Source organism: Somniosus microcephalus, chromosome 22, assembly GCF_052327205.1.
Source record: "Somniosus microcephalus isolate GS21.2 chromosome 22, FLI_Smic_1.0, whole genome shotgun sequence".
NCBI lineage: Eukaryota > Metazoa > Chordata > Chondrichthyes > Squaliformes > Somniosidae > Somniosus > Somniosus microcephalus.
The window spans coordinates 62,783,593-62,802,422 of NC_141008.1; the positions used below are offsets into that span (position 1 = coordinate 62,783,593).

The 18,830-nt window shown below is 42.2% G+C and overlaps 1 protein-coding gene and 1 long non-coding RNA gene across 2 annotated transcripts in view; one reads left to right on the forward strand and one right to left on the reverse strand.

Annotated features, from left to right (window-relative positions):
* Window positions 1-18,830, forward strand: part of LOC147102462 (TNF receptor-associated factor 4-like) — a 132,185-nt gene that overhangs the window by 12,067 nt on the left and 101,288 nt on the right. The window lies entirely within an intron of this gene.
* LOC147102463 (uncharacterized) lies at window positions 4,454-17,795 on the reverse strand. The gene is made up of 3 exons (XR_015073265.1): window positions 17,624-17,795; window positions 15,996-16,172; window positions 4,454-5,096 (listed from the first exon to the last, which is right to left on the reverse strand). It is a non-coding gene; the product is annotated as an uncharacterized LOC147102463 (long non-coding RNA).

An 18,830-nucleotide genomic window follows, 5' to 3' on the forward strand; every position in this document is an offset into this window, starting at 1 on the left:
TTGAGGCTGTGATAAACTGGATGGGATTCGACTGTTGCAGTTGTTTATAGTCAAAGGCAGTTAGCAGGTTGGGATGAGAGTAAAGCCTACACCACCATCATTGGAGATGCCACATAGTCATTTTTCAAAAAGACATAAAATAACCCACTACTTTGCAGATTAGTAAAATGGTCCAAATTTAACCCGCCTCTTGTGGGTTTGTAATTTATTCAAACTATGTCACCCAGATATAATTTGTTCTGAAGCTGTCGTGTTGACTTTCTTATTTGTGGTTTTAAATATTTGCATTAAAAACGGAATACCCTTTCAAAATATGCTAATTTACAGGATAAACAAGATTAAAGCACTGATGGTGGCAGAGACATCATCCATGCTCATGGGTTAAATGAGATTCCCCTTTATACCAATGGGGTAAATGAAGCCACATTCACGGAGAACGGTGACATTACCGTTCACACCCAGAGTGAATGCTCTGCTTTTGGTCTACCATTTAATCCCCAATAAGATTTTGGTCTACCATTTGATCCCAAGTAGTAACAACATACATATTACATAGGGACAATGTGGAATTTGTTACCACATGGAGTACTTGAGGCAAATAGCATAGATGCATTTAAGGGGAAGCTAGATAAGTACATGAAGGAGAAAGGAATAGAAGGATATGATGATCGGGTTAGATGAATCAAGGTGGAAGGAGGCTCGTGTGGAGCATAAACACTGGCACAGATCAGTTGGGCCGAATGGGCCGTTCTCTGCTGTAAATTAAGCGTGTGGAAGATAAAATCGCTGCTCTCCACCAGTGTAATCTTGTTTGATCCTCCCGGTGTAAATGGTAATCTCATCCATTTCATTGCTGTGCATAGTTAATGTTGCTGCCCACCGCCCGTGTAATCTCGTTTGCCCGTATAATCTCATTTGTCTCAAGTGGTCACAGTCCATGCAATCTCATTTATCCTGCAAGTGCCCACTAACTTGTCTATCCCTTGGGAATGAATAGTAATTTTATTAATAGTATAATGGTAATCCTCACTTATCAATGCTGTCTGATTTTTGACAAGACTTCCAGAACACACCTTTGCAAATGAGACAGTTCACTGATAAATTCAGCTAGATCATTTTTGAAACTTACTGGACTAAATGATACATTAAAATGCATATTTAACTGGGATCTTTACGTTACATTTACGATCATAGAAGCATAAATGCAGTGTACAAATCTGAGTGTAAAGCCACCAAATCCAAAGTGGTCCCCAACTGCGTCACTTCCATTGAAACCTGCCCAATCTGACACTGCAGTAACATCTATCAGCACCAGTGCTGTCTGATCAGTTGAAGGGATGGCCCGTAAACCAGCACATTGTGTCATGATGCGTGTTGACGCTGCCAGTTGTACCCACCAACTAATAAGAATTTTTCTGGGTCAGTAAGCGATGCACTGGTAGGTGAAATATAACATACAGTATGTTAGCCACACACACACTGACTGTTCCAGCTTACTGTGAAACTCCGAGGACTACTCTGCATGTACAGGCCCACAAATGCACCGAGATGTATTGAGTTTTTGATTGTTTGTGACCACTAAGCACCGTGGCTTGCGTTATGTTTTTTGAATGCAACTCAAGTGGCAGGTTAGGTGTAACAATTTCATAAATGTTTGATATGAAAAGCAGTTTATAAAACACATTCAAAGCCTAGTATCATCATTGCCATGAATATAGGGTATCTTTATATATGGCAATGAAGAACTATTAAGATTACAAACCCTCCACAGCCCAAGATTATGGAGATCAGTTGTTTCCCCTCCCTTCTTGTTTTAGTGAATGTTATCTAACTCAGCCCAGACCAAGAATTAGAATTTGGGATCCTCCTGATCTGGCTTAGTGTTAGACAGTGCCTTTATCCCCTGAGCCTTCAGCAGAGCCACATGTAATTCATAATTTTTTTTAAAAAAGCAATAATGTACTTTATCCTGTGAAAATTTTCAAAAGGTTTTGTTTTGTAAATGGCGGCAGTACTCTCGACAGTGCTTGATTGCATTTTGAGGCTTAATGTGCAATTTGAAATCTCCACTAGGAAGTAATTATGAGGAACAATGCTTTGGTATGTTCAAAGATGGGCTGATAAACGAGTAAATTTAGCAATAATTTGGCCTCAGGCATATATTCTCATTGGGACCAGATGCCTGATACAGAGTGACATATTAAATGCAATCCAACCCATTCTTTATGCATTGGTAACTCTTGGAGTACCGGATTCTAACTCCGCTTACAAAAATCATTCGCTGTGAATTTCTGATGTGAAACATTAAATTAGAAATTGTATTATTGCAACCCTGGCCTCACCTACTCTGTGGAATTGCTGTTCTACAAATATAGATAGGAAAAGACAAAAAAGAACTTTTATTTCTAGAGTGCCTTTCACATCCTCGGGACATCCCAAAGCATTTCACAGCCATTGAAGTACTTTTAAAGTGTAATCACTGTTGTAATGCAGAAAACACGACAGCCAATATGCGCCCAGCAAGGTCCCACAAACAGTAGGGAGATAATGATCAGTTGATCTGTTTTTGGTGATGTGGGTTGGGAGACGAATGTTAGCCAGGACATCAGGAGACCCACCCTACTCTTCAATTAATGCCATGAGATCTTTCACATGCACCTGAGCAGGGTCAGTTTTAACATTGCATCCAAAAGAAAGCACTTCTGAGCGTGGAGCTTGAACCCATGACCTTCTGACTCGGAGACAAGAGAGCTACAACTGAACCAAGGCTGAAACCTAAAAGGTTGTTATCCTAAAGGTAACATCTCAAACAAAATGAAGTAATGACAAATTTCAGGCAGGTACCATTTACATCTACGGAACGTGACATTTAGGTATATTTTGGGAAGCCACCCAACTTCTCCACCTCAGGAACTGTATGTAAAGGTTGATTTTCTTTTTGTTTTTGATGCCACAATGAATTAACATCTTCCTTATGAAATATGTTACTTCAAAACATATTTCCTCAGTGGTAACCTTTAAAAAAGAACAACTTTGTAAATGGTGATCACAACAATTCAAGCAATGTTTGAAATAGTCTAGGTGTGAGAAAAATGAGGATAATCAAAGCTGTTTAGTCTTAGAATCATAGAAGAGTACAGCACAGAAGGAGGCCATTCAGCCCATCAAGTCGGTGCTGGCTCTTTTGAAGAGCAATCCATTTGTCCCCCTCCCTGGCTCTTTCCTCATATCCCTGCAATCTTTTCTCCTTCAAGTATTTCATCTGTTTCCTTCACCTTGTTATCAGGCAGTGCATTCCAAATTGCACAGAAAGTTTTCCCTCATGTCGCCTCTGGTTCTTTTGCCAGTCACCTTAAATCTGTGCCCTCTGGTTATCGACCCTTCAGCCATTGGAAACGGTTTCTCTTTATTTACTCTATCTAAACCCTTTATGATTTTAAATGCCTCCATCAAATTGTCTGTCTCTGTTCTAAGGAGAATAACCCCAAGCTTCTCCAGTTTATTCACGTAACTGTAATCCCTCATCCCTGGAACCATTCTAATAAATCTCTTCTGTACCCTCTCCAAACCCTTCACATCCTTCCTTAAAGTGTGGTGCCCAGAATTGAACACAATACTCCAGCTGGGGCTGAACTAGTGAATTTCCTGAGTACACGACGATGATGAGGTACCTTGTCCACCACTGGCGTGAATTGGAAAACCACGGGCACGCTGGCCGCCATTTTCTGAAACATGCTGGTGACAGGAGAGGTATCTTTCCTCTGGCGCGTACTGTGGAAATTTAGGCAATCCTGTAGCTATTAGGAACTTTTGATTTGATCCAATACTGAACTAGTCATTTTGTTCACCAGAAAGTTTGGTGCTGCTGTTGGTATAACTGTCCTGTTTCTTTTAAGTGTACGCTTACTGTGGTGCAATATGTTTTGCATACTATCCTTTCTCCTCTGGACTTAGGTTCTAAATCCCCCCTAGACCAATTAGATAAAAGCACTGTCTCTGCCAGCTATGAGGACTCTTAATTGTTGAATACGTGTGTACGCCATTCGCTTGAGTAGTAACAAAGTCAGCTTTTGGTTCTGGTTCCAACACTGTTATTCTTCCTTCAGCACACATAGTAGTTACGCAGACAGAGTACAATTACACGTAGGTTATGCGCTCCTCACATTGTACCATCTATTGTTAGTGGACATAAGCTACAGTATTTATACATTCCCAATGTGGGTGTTGCAGAAATTCCTTTCTGTCTCCTATTGATCAGTTTTTATCGCTGCAGTGCCTTTATATGGGTTTTCTCCCTTCAGTGGCTTTTGACTTGTTTGGACTTGCCGTTTCCTTTCTGTCCCTGTATCAACACTAATGAAATTAGTTCCTGGAGTCCCACAGTACAGAGCCCATTATTTGCCACAAATAACGTATGTCTATGCAAAACATTCATCTTGCTGACTACCTGCTGTATATTTGTAATAATTTATTTCAGATTTTCAGCATGTGCACATTTTAATTTTAATCGCTTGCTAAATTGGTAATTTGGTTTACAGAGGCCATTATGATGGTTGTGTGGAAATTCTCAGTTGTGGTTGAGGTTAAAGTGTAATGTAACAAAGCAGAGTTCATTTTCATCTGTATCTGGTTGTGCTGTACTTGATCTATGTGCCCAAAATGGAAAGCATGAAACTGATAGTCCTCAATGATTCGCTAAATTCTTTTTTAGAGAAAAAGGTATAAATCCTCATTACCCCGACCTCAAAGTTTGGTGGATCAGTGCACAGCAAGCAGATTGGTTCCACATTTGATCTTTGCCCTGGGTTGAGGTAGTTGCCTTCGGTGAGGCTGGCGGCAAGGGTGCCACAATTGGGCCTCAATGTCTCTTGAGCTCGGATGGTTTCTGATCCTGACTGCCATCCAGGACCTCCTGCTGATCCCGGCATGTATGTGAGGGTACGAGTTGAGGACATGGACTCAACGTGCCTATAATAATCCAAGAGTGGAATAGCCCACTGACGTGCACTGTCCAAGCAGGTGTTTACACGGGTTACCAATGCCTGCTTCCTTTCATGGACGTGTCCCAAGTTTGAATTGACATCCTCAGGTTAAAACTGGAGTGGAAAAAATTGGACGAAAACAGAAAAAATGTATAGATAAAATGTATCGATACCATTTGAATATTCTTGCTTTCAACTACTTTATATTTGCATAATTGATTTACGTAGTCACACAGATTAAGGCACCTTTTTTGCATAGAATATGCAGCATAGAAACAGGCCATTCGGCCCAACTAGTCTCTGCTGGTGTTTATACTCCACACACGTCTCCTCCCATTCCATCTACCTCATCTCAGCCTTTCAGCATATCTTTCTATTCCCTTTTCTCTCATGTACTCGTCTAGTTTCCTTTTGAAAGCATCTAAGCTATTCGCCTCAACCACTTCCTGTGGCAGCGAGTTCCACATTCTAACCACTCTCTGAGTAAAGAAATTTCTCCTTATTTCCCTATTGGATTCTCCCACAAGTGGTAACATTCTCCACATCTACCCTGCCCAACCCATTCATAATTTTAAAGGCCTCAATCAGGTCACCTCTAAGCCTTCCCTTTTCTAAAGAAAAAAACCCACAACTTGTTCAATCTCCCCCGATAGCTGTAATCTCTCCAGTTCTGGTACCATCCTTGTAAATCTTTCTGCACGTTCCCCAGTTCTCCCATCCCCTTTTTATAGTATGGAGACCAGAACTGTGCTGCCTGACCAGGGTCCTATATAAGTTTAACATAACTTCACTACTTTTGAATTCTATACCCCTAGAAATAAATCCCAGTGCTTTGTTAGCATTTTTAATTGCTTTGCTGACCGACATTTTAAAAAAAATTCATTCATGGGATGTGGCATCGCTGGCAAGGCCAGCATTTATTGCCCATCCCTAATTGCCCTTGAGAAAGTGGTGGTGAGCTGCCTCCTTGAACCGCTGCAGTCCGTGTGGTGAAGGTACTCCCACAGTGCTATTAGGGAGGGAGTTCCAGGATATTTATCATGTAAGTCAAATTTTTACCCCTTCCTATTTTTAAAGTTGAAACTTTTAAAATTGTCTCACAGCTATCGCTGATTTCAATGTTTACCTTTTTTTAACTATCACCAATAAAATCTGCTACGAATTCAAGCCACTGATGAAATTTTAATACCTAGCAATGTATCCACATAAGACACAGCAGTGTAAAAGAAATGGAATTCTAATTTTAAAACGGAACCTTTGGTGCCTATTTAACATTTTAAAAATTGCAGGATGCGCCATTGAAATCCTGGGGCTCTCGACTGCCAAACTGTTTCACCTCGACCCTTATACCCTGGTGGAGAACCAGCTGTATCTTTGCAAACAAAGAACGTATCTGCTACAAATGGGCGGTACCTTAAGTCCAGTGAATTATGGCCCAGAATTTGCTGAGAAAACAACAGGAATTTAAATGCGCATGCTGTAATTAGTTTGTAAAAACCCAGCAATTTGCGGTGAGGAAGAGATAAGCCGTGAGTTGCGAAACGCCACAAGTTGCTGGATGATTCGCCGTTAGCCTCGCAAAAACCACAACTGCGCCATCAACCTCTCCATGAGTTTCAAGAAATTGCTGCGTTTGCAATATTAAAACGAATTAAACCCACTGCCGAAAGTTAAGTAAGGACCCTTTTAATGATGAGATTTATGTTCCTGCAATGCCACTCCACCTCGGAGGCCCAGAAGGGGAACAGTTGAAACTGTGAAGTCTCAGTCCTGCAGGTAGTAAATTGTACCGAGAGGTATTTTAATTTTTTTCTTACTTTTCCTTTCTGTCTCTCTCTTTTCTCTCTCAATCCAATTTTCTTAACCTATTTATTTCTCTTTCTGCACCCACTTTGACTTTAATTCACCCTGTTTCCTTCTCCGTCGTTGCTATGTTTCTTTCTCTATCCTGAAATGGAATTGGTTAAGGAGAAAGACCGTTGGTCCCATCATTCAGCAAGGTCCCAGATTATCCATTGAACCTCGCCGCACTGTTATCAGCTCGCACTTCCAGCAATTTGCAACGCAACAAAGTTTTGAGTTGAAGGGAGTGAATAGAAAATCCAATTCACGGGGCGTTGCACGAGATGCCCCACTCCAGCAAATATTGACCCAATGTTTCCTGCTATGGAGAAGGATTGTCCTGGTGAGATGATTTCCCATACTGGAGTGCCACCATACTCACTAACAGAGAAGTTGTTGCTTTGGAATGTCCTAGATACTGAACTGCGGGACACTGAACAGCTGAGTATGCAGCAGTACTGCCGAGTAAAAAAAATCTCAACTTATTTATCATGTAACTGAATGGGGGGAAAAAACACCTGTTACAATTAACTTACAGTGACTTACAGTTAATGCCCCTTATAGTGAAAAGCTATGGGATAACTTGTAATGATGCAGTGCATAAGGAGCAGCAGAATGAGTCTCGGGGCTTTAAACTAAAAAAAGAGGGGGGAGGGGTCAGGTGAGGGGAAATTTAGAAATCTAAAGAGAAAGGTCAAGGCAATAGAGCAGTGTATCAATTTGGGTAAAAATAAGCAGAGTGTGATGGGAAGAGACAGAGTTTAATGGTAGTGCAGTAGAGAATAAGGTCAAAACAGGGAATAATGGTAAAAATGCTTAATTAAAGGCTCTATCTGAATGCACGAAGCATTCATAACGAGATAGATGAACTAGTGGCACAAATAGAGATAAATGGGTTTGATCTGATAGCCATTACAGAGACGTGGTTGTAAGGTGGCCAAGGTTGGGAACTAAATGTTCCAGGGTACTTGACATTTCGAAAAGACAGGCAGAATGTAAAAGGAGAGGGATAGCCCTAATAATAAAGGATGACATAAGGACAGTAACGAGAAAGGATCTCAGCACGGAAGATCAGGAAGCAGAATCAGTATGGGTGGAGATAAGGAATAACAAGGGGCAGAAAACACTGGTAGGAGTAGTATATAGGCCCCCTAACAGTAGCTATACCGTTGGACAGAATATTAATCAAGAAATAGTAGGAGCTTGCAACAAAGGTAATGCAATAATCTTGGGGGACTTTAATCTTCATATAGACTGGACAAATCAAATTGGCAAAGGTAGTCTGGAGGACGAGTTCATGGAATGCATCCGGGACAGTTTCCTAGAACAATATGTCATGGAACCAATCAGGGAACAGGTTATTTTAGATCTTGTATAACGAGACAGGATTAGCAATTTCATAGTAAAGGTTCCTCGGGGCAGAGTGATCATAATATGATAGAATTTCACATTAATTTTGAGAGTGACTTGCCTAAGTCCGAAACTAGAGTCTTAAACTTAAATAAAGCCAATTACATAGGTATGAGGGGCGAATTGGCTAAGGTAGATTGGAAAAATAGATTAAAAGGTATGGCGGTAGATAAGCAGTGGCTAGCATTTAAAGAAATATTTCATAATTCTCAACAAAAATACATTCCATTGAGAAACACAAACTCCATGGGAAAAGTGATCCAACCGTGGCTAACTAAAGAAGTTAAGGATAGCATTAGATTGAAAGAAGAAGCTTATAATGTTACAAAGAATAATACCAGATGATTGGGAGAGTTTTAGAAACCAGCAAAGGTTGACCAAAAAATTGATAAAAAGGGAAAAAAATAGAATATGAGAGAAAACTAGCAAGAAATATAAAAGCAGATTGTAAGAGCTTCTACAAGTATGTAAAAAGGAAGAGAGCAGCAAAAGTAAATGTTGGTCCCTTAGAGGCCGAGGCAGGAGAAATTATTATGGGGAATAAGGAAATGGCAGAAACGTTAAACAAATACTGTATTTTGTATCTGTCTTCACAGTAGAAGACACAAAAAGCATACCAAAAATGGTGGGGACCCAAGGGTCTAATGCGGGTGAGGAATTTAACGTAATTAATATAAGTAGAGAAAAAGTACTAGAGAATCTAATGGGACTAAAAGCCGACAAATCCCCTGGACCTGACGGCCTACATCCTAGGGTTCTAAAAGAGATGGCTGAAGAGATAGTGGATGCATTGGTTTTGATCTTCCAAAATTCCCTAGATTTTGGAATGGTCCCAGAGGATTGGAAGGTCGCAAATGTAACGCCGCGCTATTCAAGAAAGGAGGGAGAGAAAAAACAGGGAACCACAGGCCAGTTAGCCTGACGTCCATCGTTGGGAAAATGCTGGAATCCATTGTTAAGGAAGTGGTATCAGGGCACTTAGAAAATCATAACATGATTAGGCAGAGTCAACATGGTTTAATGAAAGGGAAATTGTGTTTGACAAATTTATTAGAGTTTTTTGAGGATGTAACTAGCAGGGTAGATAAAGGGGAATCAGTGGATGTAGTATATTTGGATTTCCAAAAGGCATTCGATAAGGTGCCACATAAAAGGTTAATACACAAGATTGGGGCTCATGGGGTTGGGGGTAATATAGTAGCATGGATAGAGGATTGGTTAATGGACAGAAAACAGAGTAGGGATAAATGGATCTTTTTCAGGTTGGCAGGCTGTAACTAGTGGGGTGCCGCAAGGATCAGTGTTGGGGCCTCAGCTATTTACAATCTATATTAATGACATAGATTAAGGGACCGAGTGTAATGTATCCAAGTTTGCTGATGATACAAAGCTAGGTGGGACAGTAAGCTGTGAGGAGAACATAGTCTATCTGTATCCCTTTGCAGATTCTAAGTGAGTGGGCATTAAGGTGGCAGATGGAGTATAATGTAGGGAAATGTGAGGTTTGGTAGGAAGAATAGAAAAACAGAATATTTTTTAAATGGTGAGAAACTTTCAAATGTTGCTGTTGAGAGAGATGTGGGTGTCCTCATGCAAGAAACACGGAAAGCTAGCATGCAGGTACAGCAAGCAATAAGGAAGGCAAATGGCATGTTGGCCTTTATTGCAAGGGGGTTGGAGTATAAGAGTAAGGAAGTCTTATTACAATTATACAGGGCCTTGGTGAGACCACACCTGGAGTACTGGGCACAGTTTTGGTCTCCTTTTCTAAGGAAGGATATACTTGCCTTGGAGGCGGTGCAACGAAGGTTCACTAGATTGATTCCTGGGATGAGAGGGCTGTCCTATGATGAGAGATTGTGTAGAATGGGCCGATACTCTCTGGAGTTTAGAAGAATGAGAGGTGATCTCATTGAAACATACAAGATTCTGAAGGGGATTGACAGGGTAGATGCTGAGAGTTTGATTCCCCTGGCTGGAGTGTCTAGAACTAGGGGGCATAGTCTCAGGATAAGGGGTCGGCCATTTAAGACCGAGAGGAGGAGGTTGTGAATCTTTGGAATTCTCTGCCCCAGAGGGCTGTGAATGCTGAGTCTTTGAGTATATTCGAGGCTGAGATCGATAGATTTTTGGACTCTGGGGGAATCAAGGGATATGGAGATCGGGCAGGAAAGTGGAGTTGAGGTTGATGATCAGCCATGATCTTATTGAATGGCGGAGCAGGCTATGCTTAAGGGCTATACTGACTAAAGACTTTGACTAAAATACAGTAACAGAGCAAAAGATGCATTGAATTAGGGCTGGAGTTAATAGAGTACCAATGGTTCTTTCATTAGAAAGTGTTCCATTCTGAGTAAAACAAAGGTGGTAGTCTAAGAATAGACAAAAATAAAATATATTGCAGCAATGTAGAGGGAAGTGTAATCTGTAGCTTTAAAATGTTCTAGTAGGGACATTGAACTGTGTTCTGTAAAATAAGATAATGTAAATATTTATTCTAAAATGTCTATAATGAAACATTCTTGTAGTAACACAAAGTAAGTGTAAGTTAATAAATTCTCCAGTGAAGCGGTGACTGTCTGGTATAAAGAGGATTCTAGCCTTAAGAGTAACATAGATTGCGTCAATGGAGCCATTTAAGGCACTTTTATATTTACAGGAGTGTGGCTGACAGGACACACCAAGACCTACTCCCTTTGTTTGCACTCCAGAGGATAACTGCCCTGCACCCCCCCCCCCACCCCACCACCACGCTCAGGGGGATTGAGGACATCGCAGTCCCATGAGAATGTGGATCTATGAATGTGCTGTTGAATTAAGGGAGCCAGTTTCAGGAAAGTAAACATGGAGATTTGGCCACCTTGTATTTCTACTGATACAGCAATCTCCATTTTACATAGTGCCCATGAAACTGGTGTAAGACTTTAAAAGAGGTAGAGCAATGTGCAGAGGTGGTTTTCCCTCAAGAGGAACAGTTAGTATGGACAATATAAAAGAATTATTGCGTTCTGAAGAGTATTTTTATTGTCCGTGCTACTCTTATTGAGGTATGATTCTTCTCTGGGTCTTTTGCATGCCCTTCAATAGAATCATACAGCACAGAAGGAGGCCATTCGACCCATTGTGTCCAATTTATCCCGCTCCCTAACTCTTTCCTCATAGCCCTGCAAACTTCTCCATCTCAAGTATATATCCAATTCCCTTTTGGAAGTTAATATCTCTCAAGTCTATTTAGCAGCTGCCACCTCTTACCTTTAACGTTCCACCCTTAGTCGTTCTATTATATTTTTGACCTCACTATCTCCTCTAACTATATGGAAATCTTCTCCAATGCTAAAACTACATAGGATATACATAGGATTTACAGCCCAGAAACAGGCCATTCGGCCCTACAAGTCCATGCCTCCAAGAAGCTTGGGAGCACCTTCACCACGTGGATTGCTGCAGTTCAAGAAAGCGGCCCACCACCATCTTCTCGAGGGCATTCTTGTGAGGGATATCTACATTCTGAGAATGAATCATTAATAAAGGTAGTGGCTCTGCAACTAGTTCCGGTGTCCCTGATTATTTCCCATCCTCTCCCTAATCAGTCAAGGCTCCCAATCCTGATTATGATCCATCAAAAATAGAATATAGCTGAAAACACTCAGCAGGTCAGGCAGCATCTGTGGAGAGAGAGAAACAGAGTTAACGGGCTGGATTTTCATTGAGGAGTTGGGTAGGAGGCGGGACTACAACTTTCGGGGTTGTAGTCCCGCCTCCATCGAGTTGTAGCCAACCCACGCGATTTAGACTTGATTGACCTTGTTGAGCCCGCCCAGTGGGCTCAGCAGGCCAATTAACGGCCACCCGGCAACAGGTGACATCACAGATTGATATTTCATCTGTCAAGACCTTTTGACAGATGAAATATCAGCGTTTCACAGCTGTTTGAAGCTGTCAAACACTGACAATCTATATTCTAAGTTAATTCCTTCCTCTCAGGATGATTTAGAGATCTCCCCGGAACAGAAAGCTGAATGCTGCAATTTTTGACAGTTCGCAGCCATTCTGCTTTCTGTGCCGTGAGATGAGGGACTCCCGAGACCTGAAGGAAGGCTGTAAAGGTTAGTAGAACTTCTTTAAACACTTTACACAGACCAAACACACTTACCTTTGCACTTATGCACCCATCACTCACCTGAACACCGGACATCTCGACCCCTCCAAGCCCTTCATCCCGACGGTCCGCCTCCTCTAACTTGGCGTGGTTTGGAGCCGTCGGGAATCCCACACTTCAACATTAAAAATAGGGATTAGGCTAAAAACTGCCTGTTAACTACCTGTTAACAGGCAGTTAATTGGCACTAATCCCCTTCCCGCCTCGGGGAGGCGGGTCCCAGTGCAGGGCAGGTACCCACTTCCTTTGAAACTGGCATGGAGGCGGGTCGGGGGCAGGATGGGTTCGGGACCCCTGAGTTCGGGATTTTAACCCCCCCGCATGCCTCCAATCCCGCCTCCATGGCCCAATGAAAATCCTGCCCAATGTTTCCGGTTGGGTTATACCTGAAACGCTAACTATTTTTCCCCTTTATAGCTGCTGCCTGACCTGTTCTTGTTTCAAACTTGCAGCATCCGCCATCCTTTTTGTTTTACTATCCATCGACATTGCTGGGCTCAGTTTTCACGTCCTTCCACCATGGTAGATTTACATGAATGACCCATACAGGCATTTAACTAGTCACTCAGTGCTCTGGAGAATATGTGTGGCAGAGCAGAATAATGTGTAGGCCTTACCAGCTTTTTATCTTTGTTTAGCTGTAAAAAAAAAATCCGTCCTTAAAGCCTCGTGAAAATACCCCAAACTTGCACATGATTTTTTGTGCTTGCGAATTTTATAATAGTTTTCTACACTACAAAGTGCATTCTACTAAACGCCAATTTCAGTATATTCTAATTGGGTTCGGGGTCAGAGTCTGGATCCACCTTGATCTTGCTGCAAATCATATCTGGATCCGAGCAACTAAAGACTTTTACGAGGATGTTGCCGGGGCCGGAGAATTTTAGCTATGAGGAAAGATTGGATCGGCTGGGGTTGTTTACTTTGGAACAGAGGAGGCTGAGGGGAGACTTAATTGAGGTGTATAAAATTATGAGGGGCTGAGATAGAGTGGATAGGAAGGACCTATTTATCCCTCAAAGCCTCCTTGAAAAAGTGCAACATCCCCACCGACACCTGGGAATCCCTGGCCCAAGACCGCACAAAGTGGAGGAGAAGCATCCGGGAAGGCGCCGAACACCTCGAGTCGCTTCGCCGGGAGCAAGCGGAAGCCGAGTGCAAACAACAGAAGGAGCGCACGTCAACCCAAGCACCCCACCCACCCGCCCCTTCAACCACCGTCTGCCCCACCTGTGACAGAGACTGTAGGTCCCACATTGGACTCATCAGCCACCTGCGAGCTCATTTTTAATGTGGAAGCAAGTCATCCTCAGTTCCGAGGGACTGCTTAAGAAGAAGGAGGATTTCCCCTAGCAGAGAGGTCAATAATCAGGGGGCACAGATTTAAAGTAATTGGTAGAAGGATTAGAGGGGAGCTGAGGAGAACTTTTTTCACCCAGAGGGTGGTGGGGGTCTGGAACTCACTGCCTGAAAGGGCGGTAGAGGCAGAAACCCTCATCACATTTAAAAAATACTTGGATATGCACTTGAAGTGCCGAAACCTACAAGGCTACGGACCAAGAGCTGGAAAGTGGGATTAGGCTGGAGAGCTCTTTTTCAGGCCGGCACAGACACAAATGAGCCGAATGGCCACCTTCTGTGCTGTAAATTTCGTGATTCTTTGATTCTATGACTGGTGTCTGCACCTCCTGCAGGTAAAAGTGGCCATCGTGGCAAATAATAGACCAGTAGTGTGAGTGAGTGTTTTGTTATCTCTGAAAGATGATGTTGTAAATGCTGTTGAAATATTCAACACGACCTCCACGTCCTCTTAGTAACTGGGCTTCGATTATTAACACTTGATTTTAAAGGCACTTAACGGTGAATGGCGGCTCGTTGTGTTACCTGAATGCTCTTTGATTAGATCCACTCCGCTCCCCCCACCCAAATACAGCAGCACCATTTCAAATGGGGTGGCTGCACATGAATAACTCTTGGTGTGTGTGTGTGTACGTGAGAAACTGGAACAAAAACACACTTCGTTCGGAATCCGTTCTGCATCTTTTATGAGGTGTTAACTGTGTGCAGCAAATCAAGATTATCCAGCCACTTTAAAAATGTATGATCTCCGCCAGTAGGTACACACGGGAAGTACTGTTTGAACACAATGTTAAATCGAGATCATTAATCATTTGTACCCCGTTTTTTTGGTAACCTATATTGTCAGGTACAAGTGTTCAGTGTGAGGGTTACCCTGTGCGATGTGGGATTATCTGACGAGCAGCAGACATTAGAAAACTTGTTTTGAAAAAAAAAATGGTGTTCCGTTTTTCTATTTGTCTCGCAATAATGTTTTTAAAAGCACTGAAAGGATCATTGGTCTTTTAAGAATATTGTACAGCTGCCTTTTCCCTTGCTGTGAAAGCGCACCGCCTTGTGGCCAGTCCGCGGCAGTGTAGCCATTACAGGAAAGTTGCTTTTCTGTGTTGATATTGAACCAATCTAACAGGAAATATAAGCAATGGACTGTCGTGTGGGGTCAGGTGAAGACATACTTACAAAGACTATTTCCTTGTTAAATAAGAATATTTTATAGGATTACATCGGATATACGGCACAGAAACAGGCCATTCGGCCCAACTAGTCCATGTTCCCCTCGAGCCTCCTCCCATCTTAATCTATCAGCAGAACCCTCTATTCCCTTCTCCTATGCTTGTCCAGCTGCCCCTTAAATGCTTCTATACTATTCGCTTCACCCACTCCCTTTGGCAGCGAGTTCCACATTCTCACCACTCTCTGGGTAAAGAAGTTTCTTCTGAACTCCCTATTGGATTTCTTGGTGGCTATCTTATATTGATGGCCTCTAGTTATGCTCTTCCCCACAAGTGGAAACATTCTCTCTGTATCCACTCTATCAAAACCTTTCATAATTTTATACACCTCTATTAGGTCACCCCTCAGCCACCTTTTGTCAAGAGAAAAGAGACCCAGCCTGTTCATCCTTTCCTGATATGTATACCCTCGCATTTCTGGTATCATCCTTGTAAATCTTCTCTGCACCCTCTCCAGTGCCTCTATATCCTTTTTATAATATGGCGACTAGAATTGCACGCAGTACTCCAAGTGTATAACTGAAAATGCTGGAAAAACTCAGCAGGTCAGGCAACATCCATGGAGCCACTCCAAGTGTATACTTCCCTTGCTTATTTGACCATACATTAAAAACCGTCAAAAGACAACTCGGCTAGAGGGCGCAGAAGAATGAGAAAGTAAAAGCAATGTTGTAGAAAAGCAATGTTGCAGAAAAGCATAGTTGTAGTAACATTTATTAACCAGCAAAATAAGGTCTGGAACGAGTCACCCTGCCAAACTGCCCGGTTAATTTGGAGGCTATTCTCTCGGTCCAATTTCCTGAAGTGGGTTTCAAGTAGTTGATTAAGACGGTACCAGAATGTCTAGAGCTTGTTTACTGGATGTCAGTCTTTTTTAGTTAATATTCAGTGAAGACCCAAGGCCCCAAATTTGCCTACTTATTTAAACAATCACTGTTTTATCTTTGAATGCGAGTCTTGCTATTGGAACCAATTTAAACATCAAGTAGTTTAAAAGAATTGAGATCCAACCTGACATCCCTTTTTGATTTAAAAATGTTGAAGCAGTCTGTCGTTGACATCACTAGGGCCTGTTTTGAAGCAGTTGCTGAGCCAGCAGTATGAGACTTGAAGTAACATATACAGCTGGGGCTGAAGCATACTGTGTTCATGATGGTACCCATTAATCTTGAGATTAAAAAGCCAGTCCTGGAAATATGAAATAAAAGGTGTAAAAACACAGCAGGTTGATCTTTGCGCCTGCTGGAGAAAGAAACTTGCATTTTTATTGCGCCTTTTGTGTCTTCCAGACTTCACAGCCAATGAAGTACTTTTGAAGCGCAGTCACTGAAATTACCTAGGCAAACACGGCAGCCACCTTGCTCACATGAGGTCCCACAAAAACAATGAGTAAATGTGTTCGCCATAGCTCTCACCTATGTCAAAAGTCTGTGGGTTCAAGTCCCACTCGAGACTCAAAAAATGAAAGACTTGCATTTATATAGCGCCTTTCACGACCACCGGACGTCTCAACGCGCTTTACAGCCAATGAAGTACTTTTTGGAGTGTAGTCACTGTTATAATGTAGGAAACACGGCAGCCAATTTGTGCACAGCAAGCTCCCACAAACAGCAATGTGATAATGACCAGATAATCTGTTTTAGTGATGTTGATTGAGGGATAAATATTGGCCAGGACACCGGGGAGAATTCCCCTGCTCTTCTTCGAAATAGTGCCGTGGGATCTTTTAATTTAGGCTAATACTTCAGTGTTGCATTGCCAGAGCTGCTGTCATTCAGATGAGATGTTAAACCGTCTGCCCTCTTAGGCGGATGTAAAAGAGCCTTCCTATTGCAAAGAAGAGTAGGGGAGTTCTTCCCGGTGCCCTGGCCAGTATTCACTAACACAGATTACCTGGTCATTGTCACATTGTTGTTTGTGGGAGCTTGCTGTGGGCAAATTGGCTGCTGCGTTTCCGACATTACAACAGTGACTACACTCCAAAAAAAGTACTTAAACATAAGCAAAATACTGCCGATGCTGGAAATCTGAAATAAAAAACAGAAAATGGGATATGAGGAAAGAGGTGAAGTGGGACTAACTAGACTGCTCGTTGAAAGAGCCAGCGCAGACCCGCCAGGCCGAATGGCCTCATTCTCTGCCGTACTATTCTCTGACTCAACACCAACACATACCAAGTTGTCTAAGGACTCTGTATCCAAAAGGTCTTGAATCTATTATGCATTGGTCACAATTCAGAGTCTAACACTGGAATTTACAAGCAGATACAATTAATTGCCCATTAACCGACCTCAGGTATTTACAAGTACATGGTATTGCTCCTGGGAAAACATGAGCTGTAAATGGACGGGTCAGATTGACGCATCTAAACGTCACCACCACAACCTGAGCAACGCCGCGGGAGGCCCGGCGGTAGCTATATATCAGGAACAGAAAGGACACAACAAATAAATAAGTTCAGCACAACTTTTAAGTTTGATTTGGGTTCCTCTCCTCTCCTATCCCCAAAGGATTTTCTAACCGCGACATTTCAAACCCATCCTGTTAATTAAGCTGTGATGCAAACCATTGTCTAATGATATGATTTTATGAATGTGTAACTATAGCAACAGTCAGATGATAAAATCCTGAGTGCTTACCTGACGAAACCGACTACAACCACACCCTGTAAAGTGAATGGTTGGTCAATAGCCCCACCTAATCTCAGTGTTTCTGTCTTCATTTACATCACAAGTTCAGCCTTGTTAACCGTTCACTTTCAAAAGATGCACTTTAGTATTTAAAGCGAGGCACTTTCCCACAAATGTATCTCGTTACCTTATTGTGATTTCAACTGCTCCGAGTTAAGACTAACTAATTCGACATTCAGACCGTAAAAGCGAAATCCAAGTTCTCGCTCCCGGTTAAATTGCAATATTTCTGCCCTGGAACAATGCAGTTCCGATAACTTGCAAGTGCTGAGTTGGCGCAATAAAAGTTATCAGATCACATCACTCCCACAGAGCCGAGGAAAGAATTTGAAGGAAAAAAACCCCAGCACTTCCTTGAGTCACAGCGGGGAATATACCCCAGGGTTGTGGGGACTGGTCAATCGCGTCCGGAGTCTCGCTTGTTTACCGGGACAAAGCACTGAATATATATATCCCGGATAATAATATACAGTAGCTCTGTGTCCTGGAAAAAAAGAGAGAGATTTGTGATAATGAATTAAAATATGAGTTGGCGCCCAGCGCTGTTCACAAAGGAATGCCTCATTCGATTAACGTTCGCATCCCGCTCTCTGTTTCTGACTCAGTGGGGTTAAGGTTAGAGATGCAGCTGCCGGTTTTTTTGCTAATGTGGCAGGATGTTCCGAGACAAGGGGCTGTTTTGTGCTCATCTAACCCTGAAACAAAGCTGCAGGCTGTCTCCTTCGCTAACTCCAACCTTAACGGAAAGAGTGTGATGGAAACAGCAGCGGCACCTATACAAGATATATATATATATATATAGTACTTGTAATTATATAGATAGCACCCAGCTATCCAGTACTTAGTCTTCCAATACTGTATACTTCATTAATGCTGTATACTTAATATAAACTTAAATACTGTATACTTAACATATAATGCGTACAATATTCTATAATTAATACTGTATAAGTACATGAGGGAGAAAGGAATAGAAGGATATGCGGATAGATGAAATAGAGTGGGAGGAGGTTCGTGTGGATCATAAACACCATCTAAAAGGCACAAGTAAGGAGTGAGATGGAATACTCTCCACTTGCCTGGATGAGTGCAGCTCCAACAACACTCAGGAAGCTCGACACCATCCAGGACAAAGCAACCCGCTTGATTGGCACTC